Source organism: Artemia sp. Qi Xiang Cuo, chromosome 9 (assembly GCF_049724085.1).
Source record: "Artemia sp. Qi Xiang Cuo chromosome 9, ASM4972408v1, whole genome shotgun sequence".
NCBI classification, from domain to species: Eukaryota; Metazoa; Arthropoda; class Branchiopoda; order Anostraca; family Artemiidae; genus Artemia; species Artemia sp. Qi Xiang Cuo.
Window position 1 is genome coordinate 65174514 of NC_142802.1, and position 17780 is coordinate 65192293.

At 35.1% G+C, this 17780-nt stretch overlaps 1 protein-coding gene across 1 annotated transcript in view; it reads right to left on the reverse strand.

Annotated features, from left to right (window-relative positions):
• Positions 1–17780, reverse strand: part of LOC148948940 (guanine nucleotide-binding protein subunit beta-5-like) — a 230864-nt gene that overhangs the window by 163538 nt on the left and 49546 nt on the right. The gene's annotated exons all lie outside the window — the stretch shown is intronic.

The window sequence follows — 17780 nt, forward strand, 5'->3', positions numbered from 1 at the left end:
TGAGCTTCAATTTTTCGCCAGACAAGTAGCTCCGGAGTTTCGGCGAAACCGGAAAATTGGCAGAAGGCAGGATCGTTTCGATCGGTATCGTCAAAATAGATATGACGCACATGCTGAATCCAAATCTGAACTTGGTTTTCTCAGAGGATTAGCCATTTGGCCTTAATCTGTTTCTAGATCTTTAAAAGTAAAATTGTTCAAGGAGTCTGGCGAAGACTGGATCTAGCGAAGACAAAACCCAATGTCTGGATTAAATATTGAATTTTTGGGATCCCATAGAACCTTTGATCTTGTTTTTCACTTTCACAGAGGCACATTCAGTAATCAGATATTTTGCGTCCAGCCAGCCGCGTTGGAGAGTAGAAAGGCTGGACACAGTCGACAATTGCCAACAAGGAAATTGCTAATTTCGAAAAAAATTATATTTCTTAGCTGTTTCATCATCGTGATTTTGATGATCTCTTCTAGTGAGAATCGGACTTTCAAAACTTTCGGTAAGAAATACACCTCTCGTTGATACTAGACCCCGGCGCCGCGCCGATGAGAGAAGACCGGCGGCGGCGGGGCAAAAAACAGCACGCCGCGCCGCCAGTAAGACGCCAGCGGCGCGCCGCCGGTAAGATGTCGGCGGCGTGCCGCCGGCGCGATCAATGTTGACCGCAAACATTAATGTTTTCATCAGCCTTTCTCAAATTACAGCTTAAACTTACAACAGATTTAAGACTATTAGTGAGTTAAAGACTTCACAAGTCTCTGGCTGGAAACAAGTCTTCTTCGTTATTCACCAAGAGAAGTATCAATCTGGTAGAAACGGAATAACTGTGGCGTTTCAGAACCCCTGCATAATACGAGTAGTTGAAGTCTCTATTAGCTATGTATTCTTAGCATATAAAATTGTCAAAATTAGTAGTTTTTTTCATCAAGCACTACTGCACATACGATTTCAAATACCATGTCACAAAAATTCCCAGTTATCTGGGTTAAATCATTTAATATAATTTTGGACATAGGCGCTTAATGTTTTCATAATGCCCTTTGCCTAAATCTGTTTTGCCACCTTTAAAACAGTTGAAATGGGCGAATACTATATTGATTGTTTTTTTTTGCTCTTTTGGATTCCTAAGAAGCCTTCTTGTTCCTAAGAAACTGGTTTTTAATTACAATTAAAAAAAATGCATTTTAAAGTTCTTTTTTGCCTTCTTTAAAGAATATATGTCATGTAGGCTAAGGCTGAACTGCTGCTTTTTTATCGCTTTTGGCTGCTCTTTTGGATATTATTCATTTTTTCTTTTGGGGTTTCATTCCAAATTATAAACTGATAAATACCTAATATCAGTCAAATTATAAACTGTATCTAAAAGGACTAAATTTATCAAATGGAGAAATGCATGATGAATACTTCACATGAGAACACTTCAATTACAGTGGCACAAAAAACACTTAATATTTTATTCGCTATGAAGAAAAATGAAGTGCCAGCTATTTTCTTTGGTAAAAAATGAAATGCTCATCCGTTTTAAGTGTGATTAAATGAAATGATATGCAGACTGAAGTAGCTCCATGAAGATGTTGAAATGTTCATCCTAGTTCGTCACTTTTAATCCAAGCAAAATGTTAGGACACTTAGTATCAGTTATTGAGTTTAAGCTTTGATTTCCAAATGCTCACAAGAATTACCAAATTTAAGAAAGTCGCAACAATAAGTCACCTGTGGTCAAAATACTTTGACTCCTCTTTGATCCCCACCCAGGCTCAAAGCTTCTGCTATGGTCATTTCTATGGAAATCTCCAAAGAGTTTCTTTTTAAAATGGCTTTCAAGTGTAGTTAGGGGTATTTATCCTTTTTTGCTTTTCTTCAAAGCTTTGAAAAAAGTGTTATAATATTCCAAATGTTACATTTGTGCATATTTTTGGTAACCATTTGTGGGGTGATCGAATTTTCTAAACCACTGTAGATACGTAAGAACGTTGCAACATCTAGTACCCTGAGATCATAAGACTATCAAAGCCTCCTTGAACCTCCCAAATTGAAAGCTTTTATTATGACCTGGCCTTTTAATGTATTTTTAATTGAAAAATTTATTCTCTCTTAGAAATAATTTATTTTAGTAACAAAAGATTTTTAACCCAATTAATTTCCTTTAAAATGTTCCATTGAACAACTCTCTACGATGTTCCAGTGCCAAGCTATCTGTGGGAAAAAAGAAAGAAAAAAAAAGAAAGAAAAAATATGCCGTTTAGGCAGAATGTTGTAGTAACTGCCACTTTTCTTGATTTTCAAGCCAATATATTTCCCTTGCTGTTCAAGCCAAGGGACAGATAGTTTCCTATACAGGGTTTTCGAATAAGGTGGTTTTAATGGTGTACTTTTTGTTTTGATTTGACCTTTTTTTTTTAGAAGTTATGGGTTTTTATATTTCTTAACATTCAAAGTGATCGTCTCTTACTAGGTAGCTAGCTATTGCTGCAACTCGGATTTGATCTGATTTTTTTTGGGATTTATGGGTTTTTATATTTCTTAACATTGGACGTGATCGTCTCTTACTAGGTTGCTAGCTACCACTGCAACCCGGAAAATTTACTTTTTATTATTGAGCTGGATCGTCTCTTACTAGGTTGCTTGCTACCGCTACAACCCGGACTACCACTACATCGAGATACTGTGAAATTACAAACAGGAAAAAGCCTATGGCTTTTTCTTAATTGGAATAGTAAGAGACAATCTGGGTAATACCTATGATAATGACGTCATTGATCAATTTTGATCATGAAGTTATATCTGATAAAACTTACATATTCCGCATTTACGATGAACCATATCGATCCTGTTATGTACTTGTAGCTACCCCTGGAGCCACCGTATATCAGTTACTATTGGCAAGAGATCGTTCTTTACTGTACTTTATATTAAATATATCCGTTAGAGTAAGCTAGAGTTCGTTCTTTGTTATAACAACCCAGATTGTTCTTTACTAGGTTTCGGCATTATCCACAGAAAGTTACTCAGTAAACATAATAAACATTTAAGTTAGTATAGGCTAGAGTTTGTTCTTTAATATAATTATGTAACAATTACAAACAGGAAAAAGCCTATTGCTTTTTGTTATTTGGAATAGTAAGAGACGAACTTCAGAGAATGAGAAGCTAAATAAGTCCAATTTGTGGCATGGAGAGTTCTTCACTAGGATTCAGCCATCTCTACAGCCAAGAAACCGATGAAACTTACAAAGCCCCTATTTATGATTAATGATTACTATAGGCTTGAGTTCATTCTTTACTATAATTAGACCAAAGCAAACAAATTAGTTGTTTGAGTCATAAATTATAATCATATTTTATTTACTATCGGCTGAAGTTCGTTCTTTAGTGTAAACCGCTGCAACTCGGATCAGTTGCAACTGGGGTTCATTCTATGCTATATGATTACAAACAGGAAGAAGCCTAGGGCTTTTTCTTCTTTGAAATAGTAAGAGACGAACCTCAAGCAATCAAGTAGCAAACTAAGTCCAATGTATGCAATGGTTTGTTCTTCAAATGATCGTCTTTTAATGTAAAAAAAAAACGTAAAGAAAAAAAGATGCCATATATGGAGAATACCATGGTTAAAGTCAATTTTTTTTATTTTCAAGCCAATATATTTTCCTTGTTATTCAAGTCAAGGGACGGTAAGTTTGCTATATAAAGGTTTTGAACAAGGCGATTCTAATAGTGTACTTCTTTTTTCAATATGAATTTGTTTTTAGGAGTTAAGGGTTACTTTAGTTTTCACTACGGGGCGTGATCTTCTCTTACTAGGTTGCTAGCTACCGCTGCAACCCGGATTGCTAGCTACCGCTGCAACCCGGATCATGACAAAATCTATCGGTCCTTTATGTAAACTTTACTAACCTATACTATAGTTAAGGGGTCTATCAAATTTAGTATAGGTAAGGGGTCGCTCTTTATTATAAATACATCAAAAATGCAATTTTTTTGGACAAAATTGATTCTACTTTAAAAAGTATTTTATTTTTAATTACAAAAGGCACCAGATATAGCAATTTCCTTTAAAACGAGCTATTATACAGCTCTCTATGATTTTCCAGTGCCCAGCTAGTTCAGGAGGAAAAAAAAGCGGAAAGAAAAAAATATCCCGTTTGTGGAGAATAACGTGGTAAATGTCAATTTTCCTGATTTTCAAGCCAATATATTTTCTTTGTTATTCAAGCCAAAGGGCGGTAAGTTTCCTTTATAGGGGTTTCGGACAAGGTGTTTCTAATGGTTTTTTAGGAGTTGGGGTTTTATATTTCTTAACATTGGAGGTGATCGTCTCTTACTAGGTTGCTAGCTACCGCTGCAACCCGGACTACCGCTGCAACCTAGATATTCTTATTTCTGCTACTATGGGCTAAGGTTCGTTATTTCATGTAAAACTAGCAAAACATTTTTTAAGTCTGATGAAGATTTAGCTAATGTGTCAAAAGTAAGGTTGCAAGTCGACGATTTTGTTTTGGCCTTATTATAATTGGTATGGTGAAATAATAATATGCATATGGCTCTTAAATCATACTTATTTATGGTCCTATATGGTCTAGTGGCTAGGATAGTTAACTTTCACTTAACAGGCCCGGTTTCGATTCCCGGTGTGGGAAAATTTTTAACTCTATTATCTTCGAACATTTGAACCTTTTATAATTTATAATGATGTATAATATAAATACTGTAATCTTAACTATAGTGAAATTGCCTATGCAATTTAGTATTGGGAAGAGTTCGATCTTTATTATATTCGAACATTTGAACCTTTTATAATTTATAATGATGCATAATATAAATACTGTAATCTTAACTATAGTGAAGTTGCGTATGCAAGTTAGTATAAGGAAGAGTTCGATCTTTATTATAATTCTTATATAATAATTATGACGTCACTGCATCAAAAATGCAGTTTTTGGTGGAAAAATTTATTCTCTTTTAGAAATAATTTATTTTAGTTACTATAGATTTTTAACCCAATTAATTTCCTTTAAAATGCGCTATTGAACAACCCTTTACGATGTTCCAGTGCCAAGCTATCTGTGGAAAAGAAAAAAGAAAAAAAAAGAAAAAAATATCCCGTTTGGGGAGAATAACGTGGTAAAAGTCTATTTTCTTGATTTTCAAGCCAATATATTTTCTTTGTTATTCAAGCCAAAGGGCGGTAAGTTTCCTTTATGGAGGATTTGGACAAGGCAGTTCTAATGGTGTACTTTTTGTTTTGATCTGACTCTTATTTTAGGAGCTACGGGTTTTTATATTTCTTAACATTGGAGGTGATCGTCTCTTACTAGGTTGCTAGCTACCGCTGCAACCCGGATAGTATAGGCTAGTACTGTTATTATATTTAAGGTCAATATATTAAAATTTTCCACTAAAAGACGGTCATTGGAATAAAAACCCAATACATACATTTGATTTAGTTTGCTACTTGATTGTTTGAGGCTAGTCTCTTACTATTTCAAAGAAGAAAAGGCCGTGGGCTTTTTCCTGTTTGTAATCAATTATCCGGGTTGCAGCGGTAGCTAGCAACCTAGTAAGAGACGATCACATCCAATGTTAAGAAATATAAAAACCCCTAACTCCTAAGAAAAGAGTCAGATCAAAACAAAAATTACACCATTAGAACCACCTTGTCTAAAACTTCCCTATAGTTAACTTTCTGTCCCTTGGCTTGAATAAAAAAGAAAATATAATGGCTTGAAAATCAAGAAAAATGGCAGCTACTACAACATTCTGACTAAACGGGATATTTTATCTTTCCGCTTGATTTTCCTCCTCAACTAGCTGGGCACTGGAAAATCATAGAGAGCTGTATAATTGCTCATTTTAAAGGAAATAGCAACATCTAGTCACTTTTGTAATTAAAAATAATATACTTTTTAAAGTAGAATCAATTTTATCAAAAAATTGCATTTTTGATGTATTTTCATACTGCAGTCTTTTCAAAGATATTTGAATTTTGAAGCAATCAAACAGTTCATGGTAATGAAATCTATAGTAATAATAGCTACTTGTCTCAATAGTAACCGACACTCTAAAGAACAAAATTTTGATTGTATCAATAGTAACCGAAACTCTAAAGAACGAAATTTTGGTACCAATAGATACATCAAAGCAAACAGTTCGTGATAACGAACTATATGTTGAATAGTAAGAGCGACTCGTCTCGATAGTAAAACTTGCTACATCTAGTTCCTTCTGTAATTAAAGATAAAATATTTTTAATAGTTCCGGTTTGCAGCAGTAGCAAGGAACCTAATTAAAAGAGATCATCCGGGTTGCAGCGGTAGCTAGCAACCTAGTAAGAGACGATCACATCCAATGTTAAGAAATATAAAAACCCCTAACTCCTAAGAAAAGAGTCAGATCAAAACAAAAATTACACCATTAGAACCACCTTGTCTGAAACTTCCCTATAGTTAACTTTCTGTCACTTGGCTTGAATAACAAAGAAAATATATTGGCTTGAAAATCAAGAAAAATGGCAGCTACTACAACATTCTGCCTAAACGGGATATTTTTTTCTTTCCGCTTGATTTTCCTCCTCAACTAGCTGGGCACTGGAAAATCATAGAGAGCTGTATAATAGCTCATTTTAAAGTAAATTGCAACATATAGTCGATTTTGTAATTAAAAATAATATACTTTTTAAAGTAGAATCAATTTTGTCAAAAAATTGCATTTTTGATGTATTTTCATACTGCAGTCTTTTCAAAGATATTTGAATTTTCAAACAGTTCGTGGTAACGAACTGTAAGTAAGGAGCGACCCGGCTCAATGGTAACCGAAACTCTAGAAAACGGGTTTTTGATACCAATAGATACATCAAAAGAATCAAATTTCAATGCTGATTTCAAATATATAACTTTCATCAAGTTTAGAGCTACCCATCAACAGTTACGCGCCTGAGAAAATTTGGCTGATTTTAGAAAAAAGGGGGAAAGACCCCTTAAACGTTAGAGACCCTTAATGAAAATCACACCATCAGAGTCAGCGTATCAGAGACCCCTATTGTAGAGGTTTCAAGCTCCTATCTACAAAAATGTGGAATTTTGCTTTTTTTGCCAGAAGAAAGATCACGGATGCGTGTTTATTTGTTTTTTTGTTTTTTTTTTTGTTTTTTTGTTTTTTTTCCCAGGGGTGATCGTATCGACCCAGTGGTCCTAGAATATCGCGGGAGGGCTCTTTAGAACGGAAATTAAAAGTTCTAGTGTCCTTTTTAAGTGACCAAAAAAAATGGAGGGCAACTAGGCCCCCTCCCACGCTTATTTTTTTACCAAAGTCACCTGATCAAAATTTTGAGATAGCCATTTTGTTCAGCATGATCGAAAATATGATAAATATGTCTTTTGGGATGACTTAATCCCCCGAAGTGCCCAGAGGGAGGGCTAAAAGATATGAACTTTACCCAATGTTAACATATAGTATTGGTTATTCGGAAGTATACAGAAGTTTTCAGGAGGTTTTTTTTTGTGCTTGGGGGGGGTAAGGGGGGCTCGGGAGTTATGTTGGAGGATCTGTTCATGAAGGAAGTTTTCATGGGGGAAGGGAAATCGCCATGAAGGGGGCGCCGGACTTGCCAGCATTATTTATTGGTTATTGGGAAGTATACAACCATTTTCAGGAAGGATTTTTCTGGAGGGGGGGCTAGAGGAGGGAGTTACTCTGGAGAATATTTCAGTGGAGGATGTTTCTTTGGGGTAAGGGACATTTCTATGAAGGGGGCGCCGGATTTCCAAGCATTATTTAAAAAACGATCAGAAATTAAATAAAAAAAAACCAAGTTTTTTTCCAACTGAAATGTAAGAAGGAATATTAGAACTTAAAACGAACAGAAATTATAACGTATGTCAGAATCAAATTTAGAGACAGCCATTTAGCAAAAGAAAAGTAAAATTTTTATGCAAATTTTGTTTACTTATTCAATGACGGCGAGCCAAAATAAAAGCTGCATTAACTAAAAAACGATCAGAAATTAAATAAAAAAAACAAGTTTTTTAAACTGAAAGTAAGGAGCGACATTAAAACTTAAAACGAACAGAAATTATTCCGTATACGAAAGGGGCTGTCCTCTCCTCAACGCCTCGCTCTTTACGCTAAAGTTTTTTATTGTTTTAAAAAATAAAGTTGTGAGACAGAGTCAAGCTTTAGCGTAAAGAGCGAGGCGTTGAGGAGAGGACAGTCCCTTTCATATACGGAATAATTTATGTTCGTTTTAAGTTTTAATGTCGCTCCTTACTTTCAGTTTAAAAAACTTGTTTTTTTTATTTAATTTACAGTAAAGAACGATCTCTCACCCATAGTAACTGATATATCCAGATTGCAGCGGTAACCGGGTTGCAGCAGCAGCTGTAACCTGGAGTCTCTTTCCTAGTTTATGACTCAAACAAGTTTACATTAAAAGACGATCATTGGAATAACAAACAATTGCATACATTGGAATTAGTTAGCTACAATAAGGAACGAACTGAACCCATAGTAACTTAAGTATTAAATCAAACAGTTTGTGGTCATAATTAAGAGCTGTGTAGTTGCTCATTTTAAAGGAAACTGCTTTATATAGAAACCTTTTGTAATTACCTAAATTAATTATTATTATAAAACAAATTGTTACGATATAAAGAACTAACTCTAGGCGATAGTAATTACAGTAAAGAACGATCTTTCACCCAAAGTAACTGATATATGGTGGTTCCAGGGGTAGTCCGGGTTGCAACGGTAGCTAGTAACCTAGTAAGAGACGATCACGTCCAATGTTAAGAAATATAAAAACTCATAGTTCCTAAAAAAGGAGTCAGATCAAAACAAAAAGTACACCATTAGAACCGCCTTGTGCGAAACCCCTGTATAGGAAACTTTCTGTCCCTTGGCTTGAACAGCAAGGGAAATATATTGGCTTGAAAATCAAGAAAAGTGACAGCTACTACAAGATTCTGACTAAACGGGATATTTTTTTTTCTTTCTTCTTTTCCACAGATAGTTTCGCACTGGAACATCTTAGAATGTTGTTCAATGGCTCATTTTAAAGGAAATTAATTGGGTTAAAAATCTTTTGTAACTAAAATAAATTATTTCTAAGAGAGAAAATTTTTTTCAATTAAAAACTACATTTTTGATGTCTTTTCATACTGCAGTCTTTTCAAAGATATTTGATTTTTGTACATAAATCATAATCGTATACCAGCGGTAAGATTTGAACCCACGCCTTCGAAGAGACTGGTGGTTAACACCATCCGGGTTGCAGCGGTAGCTAGCAACCTATTAAGAGACGATCACGTCCAATGTTAAGAAATAAAAAAACTCATAGCTCCTGAAAAAGCAGTCAGGTCAAAACAAAAAGTACACCGTTAGAACCGCCTTGTCCGAAACCCCTGTATAGGAAACTTTCTGTCATTTGGCTTGAACAGCAAGGGAAATATATTGGCTTGAAAATCAAGAAAATTGATTTATAGTAAAGAACGAACTCTAGCAACTTATTAGATTGAAAGACGATCATTGGAATTATCGTCTAGTATCCTGGAAAAATCTTGGAATAATTACAAACAGAAATAATCCTGTTTGTAATGCATAAAGGATCGATATGGTTTAAAGTAAAGAACGTATAGTAAAACCCATGAGGAGACAAAAAGTTAGTAATAAAACGTTCCTCTCCAAGAAACCATCATCATCTATTTGAAATTAATTTTAAAATGTTGTCCCGGATGAGGCTTGAACTTACGACCTCAGGATTAAGATACCTACGCTCTACTTACTGTGCTACCAACTTCTACATATTAGGATTTATTATACATTTTGAGACAAAATTGAAATCCGAGTTACAACGGTAGTTAGCAATCCGGGTTGCAGCTGTAGCTAAAAACTATTAAGAGACAATCATGTCCAATGCTAAGAAATATAATAACTCACGACTCCGAAAAATAGTCAGATCAGAACAAAAGAACACCCTTAGAACCGACTTGTCCGATACTCCTTTATAGGAGAAAGTTACTGTCCCTTGGCTTGAATAACAAGAGAAATACATTGGCTTGAAAATAAAAAAAAATGTGGCAGCTACTACGATATTCTCCATAAACGGTATTTTTTTTCTCTTTTCTTTTCCACAGATAGCTTGGCACTCGAATATAGTAGAGAGGTTTTCAATGACTCATTTTAAATGAAATTGATGTGGTTAAGAATTTTCAGTAATTAAACTTTTGTACGAAAAATTGCATTTTCCATATACAAGATTAATCAATGACGCCATAATCTAAGTTGTACCCAGGACATCTCTTACTATTCTAATTAAGAAAAAGCCATAGACTTTTTCCTGTTTGTTATCGAACAGTTCGGGGTAAAGAACTGTATAGTAAGAGCAACCCGGCTCAATAGTAATCAAACTTTTGATACCAAGTTTGATACCAATAGATACATCAAAAGACTCGGATTTTAAAGCTGATTTTAAATATTTAAGTTTCGTTAAGTTTACTCCTACCCATCATATTTTATGAGCCTCAGAAAATTATCAAACTTTACACGCCTGAGAATCTTAATGAAAATCATACCATCAGATTCAGCGTATCAGACAACCTTTCTGTAAAGGTTTTAAGCTCATATCTGCGAAAATGTGGAATTTTTTATTTTTGTCAGAAGAAAGATCACGAATGCGTGTTTATTTGTTTGTTTTTCTTTTTCCATGGGTTATAATAAAGAACGAACTCTAGCCTATAGTAATTAAAATATAGAAATAAATAAAAGCTCGAATAAATACATAAAAGCTCGATCTAGTTCATTAAAACTGGGGATTATATAAGTTTCATAGGTATCATGGTTGTAGAGATAGCTGAAACCTAGTAAAGAACAAACAAAGGTATAGTAATCCGGGTAGCAGCGGTAGCTAGCAACCTAGAAGAGACGATCATGTCCAATGTTAAGAAATATAAAAACCCATAAGTCCTAAGAAAAGAGTCAGATCAAAACAAAAGTATACCATAAGAACTACCTTGTCCAAAACCCCTATATAGGAAACTCACTGTCCCTTGGCTTGAAAAGCGAGAGAAATATATTGGCTTGAAATCAAGAAAAGTGGCAGCTACTACAGCATTCTGCCTAAACAGCATTTTTTTTTTTCTTTTTTTGTTCCGTATATAACTTGGCACTGGAACATCGTAGAGAATTGTTCAAAGGTTCATTTTAAAGAACATTTATGGGGTTAAAAATTTTTTGTAATTAAAACAACCTATTTTAAAATAGCATCAATGTTTTTTACGAAAAATTGCATATTTCATGTTAAAGATTGATCAATGACGTCATGATCGTATAACAGTAAAGAACAAACTTCCAGCCCATAGTAAATAAAATAAGATAATGATTTCATGGTAAAGATTGATCAATGATGTCATAATCGTAGGTTGTAGCCAAGTCTCTCTTATTATTCTAATTAAGAAAAAGCATATAGGCTTTTTTCTGTTTGTAACACAGTAAGGATTTCAGTGAAGGGACGACAATAATAATCCCAAAGGACAGAAATGAAGACAGCAGCAATGAAAATGATGATGACGGTGGTAACGTCAGGCTCCGGAAAAGTCTAGGGGTCACACGGCTTAGTGTTCTTTTATGATAGTAGACAAGATGAGGGTAGTTTGATGAGAGCTGGTAAGTTGTCAGTAACCTTCTTGATGAGAGTAGGTTTACGGTTACCTAGCGGAGCACTAGGTAAGCTGGGTTGCCCTTCAATCAGGGGGGTGACATCCCCAAAGGCATAATTACTGGACCTTTGAACAATTCTGAACAAAATAGATGTCTACAAATTCTGATTGGATGCTGTTTTTCAGAACTGATAGGCGCGGGGGGGGGGTGCCTCAAATCACTTTTGACTCTTATAAAGGGTACTAAACTTCAATCAAATGAGCCCCATCTGAAGTTTATACGACTATCCATTCTATAAGACCTTATACGCCCCTGGGGCATAACTTACAACCCATGTCCCAGGGCTTTTATAGGTTGAGTAAACGCTGAGGGCATTGTTATATGTTCTTTGGACCATTTTTAACAAAATTTCTTTCCCAAAATTTATGCTGGATGCATCTAAGGAAAAGAATACGTGTATGGAGGGAGTGGCTCCACTTTCTCCACCAAGGTTGGAGGGAGGGGCTTATTCCAAGGGTGGCACGGCCCTTGTGTTTCAAGAATCGTTCTGAAAAAATTGGACAAAAGGTCGAACATTAGTGTAGAAAGGGGGGTATTCAGAGGGTGTAGCCCCCGTTATATACGGAATAATTTCTGTACGTTTTAAGTTCTAATGTCACTCCTTACTTTCGGTAGAAAAAACTGGTGTTTGTATTTATTTCTGATCGTTTTTCAGATAATCCCAGGATATCCACTCCCTCTGTGGAAAGTTTCTCCACGAAAAATTCTTCTATATAAAGTTCCCCCCATGTAAATTTCTTCCACCGGGAAACTACCCCCGGACAATTCCATCCATGCTGCGCATACTTCCCATAAAATTTTTGCTTACGATTTTGCCTGAAAAATACTCTTCGCCATACTTTTGTTTGAAGAAAGACTTGTATTTATTTAGTTTCTGATCCTTTTTAAGGTCATTAGGGAATATCCCTGCTTGGAAAATACCCCCCCCCTCCCTTGGAAAGTTTATCCCCCAGAAATTGTCCATGGGAGAATTTCTCCTGGTGATAATTCCCCCATGGAAATTTTTCCGTGGAGAATCCCCTTCCCCAAAAAAAAGAACCCAAGAGAACTTCAACTCAGCTAAAAACTTCCCCCTGAGAGTTTCCTCAGAGTGTCTACATGTACAATGGGATCAACAACGAGAAAAAAGACAAATAACAAACATTCTGTATACAAATTCTGGTAAATTTTCCCCATATAAAATTTCCCCTGAAAAGTTCACCCCCAGAAACTTCCATCCCAAAGGGAAATTCTCCCCATATAAAATCCATTCCCAGAAGATCTCCTTCCTCCCTTGGAAAATGTCGGTATTCTTCCCAATAAAAAATATTATATGTAAACAATGGGCAAATTTCATAACTTGCGGCCCTTCCTCTGGTGGTTCTGAGGTGTCATGTCATCTCCTAAGACATATCTATTGTGCTTTTCAACAATACTGAACAAAATGGCTATCTCAAAATTTTGATCAGACGACTTTCAGGAAAAAAGGGCGTGGGACGGTGGCTAGTTGTCCTCCAATCTTTTGGTCGCTTAAAAAGGACACTAGATCTTTTAATTTTCGTTTGAACGAGTCCTCTTGAGAAATTCTTGTACCATTGGTTCGATATGATCACCCCTGGAAAAACCAGCAACAACAAATAAACACGAATCCGTGATGCTTCTTCTGGCAAACACTATAAAATTTCATTTTTATAGATAGAAGCTTGGAACCTCTACAGTTGGGTTCTCTGATACGCTGAATCTGATGGCGTGATTTCCACGAAAAGTTTTTGACTTTTATGGGGTGTTTTTCACCTTTTCCGATAATTCGACAAATTTTCTCAGGCCCACTAATGGGTACACTATACTTAAAAAATATCATTTATTTGGAATCAGCACAATAAGCTAATTTTTTGGTACATCTATCGATATCAAAATTGATTCAGGATCATCAAGAATCTAATTTTGTTCTTTTGCTAACTTCTCATTTTCAGTTAGTAATACTTTATAAATAGATAGCTTTTTGCCTGACTATTAGAAGCCGGAAGCGATTGTTAACTAGAAAAGGTGCCTACTTGCCTATTATCTTGACTGTAGCGTAAAAGCAAGGAGAAATAAAATCGTTTATAGATGAAAGAATGCAAACTTATAAAGAATTTCATGAGTATTTGCAAATAATAATAGTAGTTTTAATACTGATTTGGTGATAAATGGAATTTTTTTTTTTTTTTACAAAGATATGTATCCAGTGGGGAAATATTCTATTTTATGTCATAAATTTGCAAAATATGTCCCTTTTATGTCCCTAATTTCTAAAATATGTCCTTTTTTGCCCTATTAAATCATTGTGTCCCGGCACACAGGAATATGTCCATTGGACATAAAATATGTCCAGTTGGCAACTCTGCTCTTAATGTAGACTGATTTAGAAAGAAATTATGTAGAAGATCAAAATTCGCACAGAATTTCCATCCATACAAACAACAATACTTCTTTTCTTCCAACCAAAATTATTTTGTAGTAATATTAACAAGGACTTCTTACCAAAATTACTATTCATCGCCAATTTTTTAAGTATATTCAAATTTTGTCCAAAATCGAAATTTAAACGTTGGACGGTACTCATGCAAGCACACTTATTGATTTATACATTTTAAAAGCAAATAAACAGGGATTTAAGGAACAGTTACCTCAGATTATATCTTGGTTAGATATAATTTGAATTTTATTCATTTTGCGTTAGATTCAGGATTAATTCCGGCTGCTATATTCCGGGATATTCGTAAGGCTTTCGACTCCTTAACCCATGAAATTCTTCTATCGAAGATGTCTCATTTTGGCACAAGGAGAAATGTATTTTTTGATTTCAGTCTTATTTGATCTCCTTTTTCCGGTCACCCTCAAAAGTGAATTTTGGTGTCCCTCAGGGATCAGTCCTTTGCTATATTTGATTAATGTAAATGATCTTAATTATTTTGTAAAAACGCAGAAACTTGTTAATTGCTGCAGACTTTGTCATCCTATACCTTCCCTTTCCCATAGTGGCAACTATAGTTCGCCCTCTTGTGATGTGCTTATTTGTTTTGCAAATTACAGTATACTTGACACGTCGGGAAACAGCAAATCAGAGCTTCAGTTAAATTTGGAAAATTTGTTTGGGAGCGTGATTTTGTGGCTAGATCCAAATTATCTTGCCCTAAATTTTTCCAAGTCCAGTTTTTTGCCCTTTGCCTAAGGTTTAGTGCCTTTTGTAATAGTCAAAAGTGATTTGAGGGCAACTAACCCCCCTCTCACGCCCACCTTTTCCCCAAACACATCCAATCAAACTTTTAAGACAGCCATTTTACTAAACTTAGTTTTAAGTTCTGGAAATTAGGTCTTTGAGGATTACAACTCCCCCAAAGCCCTCAGAGCAAGAGTTGTGATTTAAGGATTCTCCGAATACTTCATATTATTTCTTATGGAAGGGATGCTCGTATAAACTTTAAAGAGGGCTCATTTGATTGAAAATTGAAAGTTCTTGTTCACTTTTTAAGAGTCAAAAGAGATTGAAGGGCAACTACCCTCCTCCACACCCTAAATCTATCAGATAAAAATTTTGAGATAGACATTTTGTTAAAATAGTTCAAAGTTCTGATAACAAAAAACTCCGGCGTCGACACAGCCCACCAGGGCCCAGTGGTCGTTGTTGTAAGTTATGCCCTGGGGCATAACTTATTAAATGGGGGGTTTATAACTTATGGGAGGGGGTTTTTTATGGGGAGAACACATAGGAAATCTATTATAATTATCCAATTATAAGGTTAAAATACATACTCTGTGATAGATGCAAAATTGCTTTGGCACAAAAATTCCTATTAAGGTCAATTCCAAACAGTCGTGATCCCTTTGGGTCAGCAAGTGAAAAGGTCTGAACCCCCTTATTGGAGCTATTTTTCAATCCATTCATTGTTGTCAATCGTTGTCCACAAGTTATGCAAGCTGTCTATTGTTCATATATAAGGTTTTTTTTTATCAAAGAGGTAATCGTATAGACTTTGAAAAAAGTCTCATTCGAATTAAATTGAAAGTTCTAGATCCGTTTTTTAAAGTCAAGGATAATCAAGTCAAGAATAATGTCAAGAATAATGCATTGTATCACTGCAGAAGCCTAAGACCTACTGCGTCATTGGCGCTTTACTGAAAACAATTCTTTGAAATGTTTTCACTTTTGTAACTTTAAGAAATCAAAAATTAGTTAAGATTTTAGGGAATAAATACCAGCATATGTACATTAAATTGAAAATGCACATTTTTTTTTCAATAAACTCATTTGAATATTTTTTCAGTAAAGTACAAATTATATTCTGGCTTTTAGAAAGCATAGGGGTTTTGAACCCTACTCACATTAATTTATGCTCGTTTTGAGTTTGACTCTAATGTTTATTTTAATTTTTGTCCGTTTTGGGTTTCATTCATTTATTGATACTGATCTGGGGTAGTTGTATGCTTGGTAGATTATATGATAGTACGGACGCCAGGTGTTGAAAATGTGAACAATACCACGACGGAAAGCGGCTGCTACGAGAATTAGCATACCCTCCACCCCTAAATTGACCATGCGGATTCAAAAATACCAATGGCGCTTGCTTGCGAGTAGTGGAACCCTCCGAAACTTGACATTTTATTATATTTTGGTGTTTCATGCAGGAAAACGCATGTTCCACAAAGTTTTGTACCGTGATTAAAATATGATATATTTAAAATACAAAAAAAAACAAAATCTTTTTCTTTCTAAAGATAATGCCGACTTCCTCTAATTAAGTTTAAATCTAGTTTCAAAAAAAGAAAAGTTCTTAATCAGCAAAAAGAGAAATTGCATTTTAGCCTCAGCCAAACAACGACGGTATTCAGTTTTGAATTTCGCTAAGATATTTGGTAATAAAAAAGAAGCTATACACAATGTTTCTCAGGAAGTTTAAATTATAAGAGCAGTGTGAACGTTTAAATCATCGAAATATTTAAAAAACATCATTGGATAGATAGTTCGCATAATGTAGTGAGTTAGCGAACATAATTACAAAATAGCGCCCCCCTCCACAGGACATGGGCCAATCGTGAAAAGCTAGTAGAGCGCAGAAGCTGTATTTGTGTGATATAGTGAAAAAAACTGTTTTTCGATTCAATTATGGATTGTCTCTATTGCCATCATCATTATTTTTGAGAGCCAATTTAATCCTTGCCTTTGTTGTCGTCATTTGAAGTGAAGCACTGTTGTAAGCCTACATGTAAGTCTCAATAAAACTATTGCTTTTCTATTTGTGTTTATTTTATCTTATATATCTGTATCTAGTCGCACGGCAGGTAATTAGTTCGTATGCCTCCAGCGGTAACATTAGAGGTAATTGACAAAGAGATAACTCGAGGAAGCGAGGTTATGCCCCCGGATTAATAATTAGGGAATTCCTAACCTACTATCGCTACGCATTTTATTTTCTCGATTTCAGTGAGTTGCGCGATCGGTACACTGCTTTAAATCATAATATTACATTTGTGGCCCCAGACTTCATTGCCACATTTGGCGCATCTTAATCGCCACAGCTTTAAAGAATAATATTACATATGGTGCAGTCTTTAGCGCTATACGTGGCGCTGTCGGAGAACTTATAATGTGTAAGTTCACAGCTTTAAAGCATAACATTACATTGACGCGGTCAATCTTTATTTCCACAATTAAGGCCAGTTTATTTTTTATCGCTACATATGGCGCGGTCGGAAAATTGGAGGAAGACACGCGAACTAGTTAGTCTACAAACTTTGAAGCTTAAATTTAATCATTGGAGAGATACAGACATAAAAAAAAAGTGATTAGGCCTATAATCGCTAAGCTATTACAGGAAAACCCTTTAAAATATCTCATAGGAGATAATAGCCTTCCCCAAAATAGGTTAAGTGAAAAAAAATTTATTTTGAGTTAATTCAAAACCAAAAATGTCAGAAGAATTAAGCGAACTATTAATGGCGCAAAAGTTGGTCGCGAAGAATGTAGAGATAGCAAAATCTATTCCACAGAAAACTTCAGAAAACTTCAAAATTCGACCTCCTAGTATTGAACCGATTTTAGCTGCTAAACCGATTTT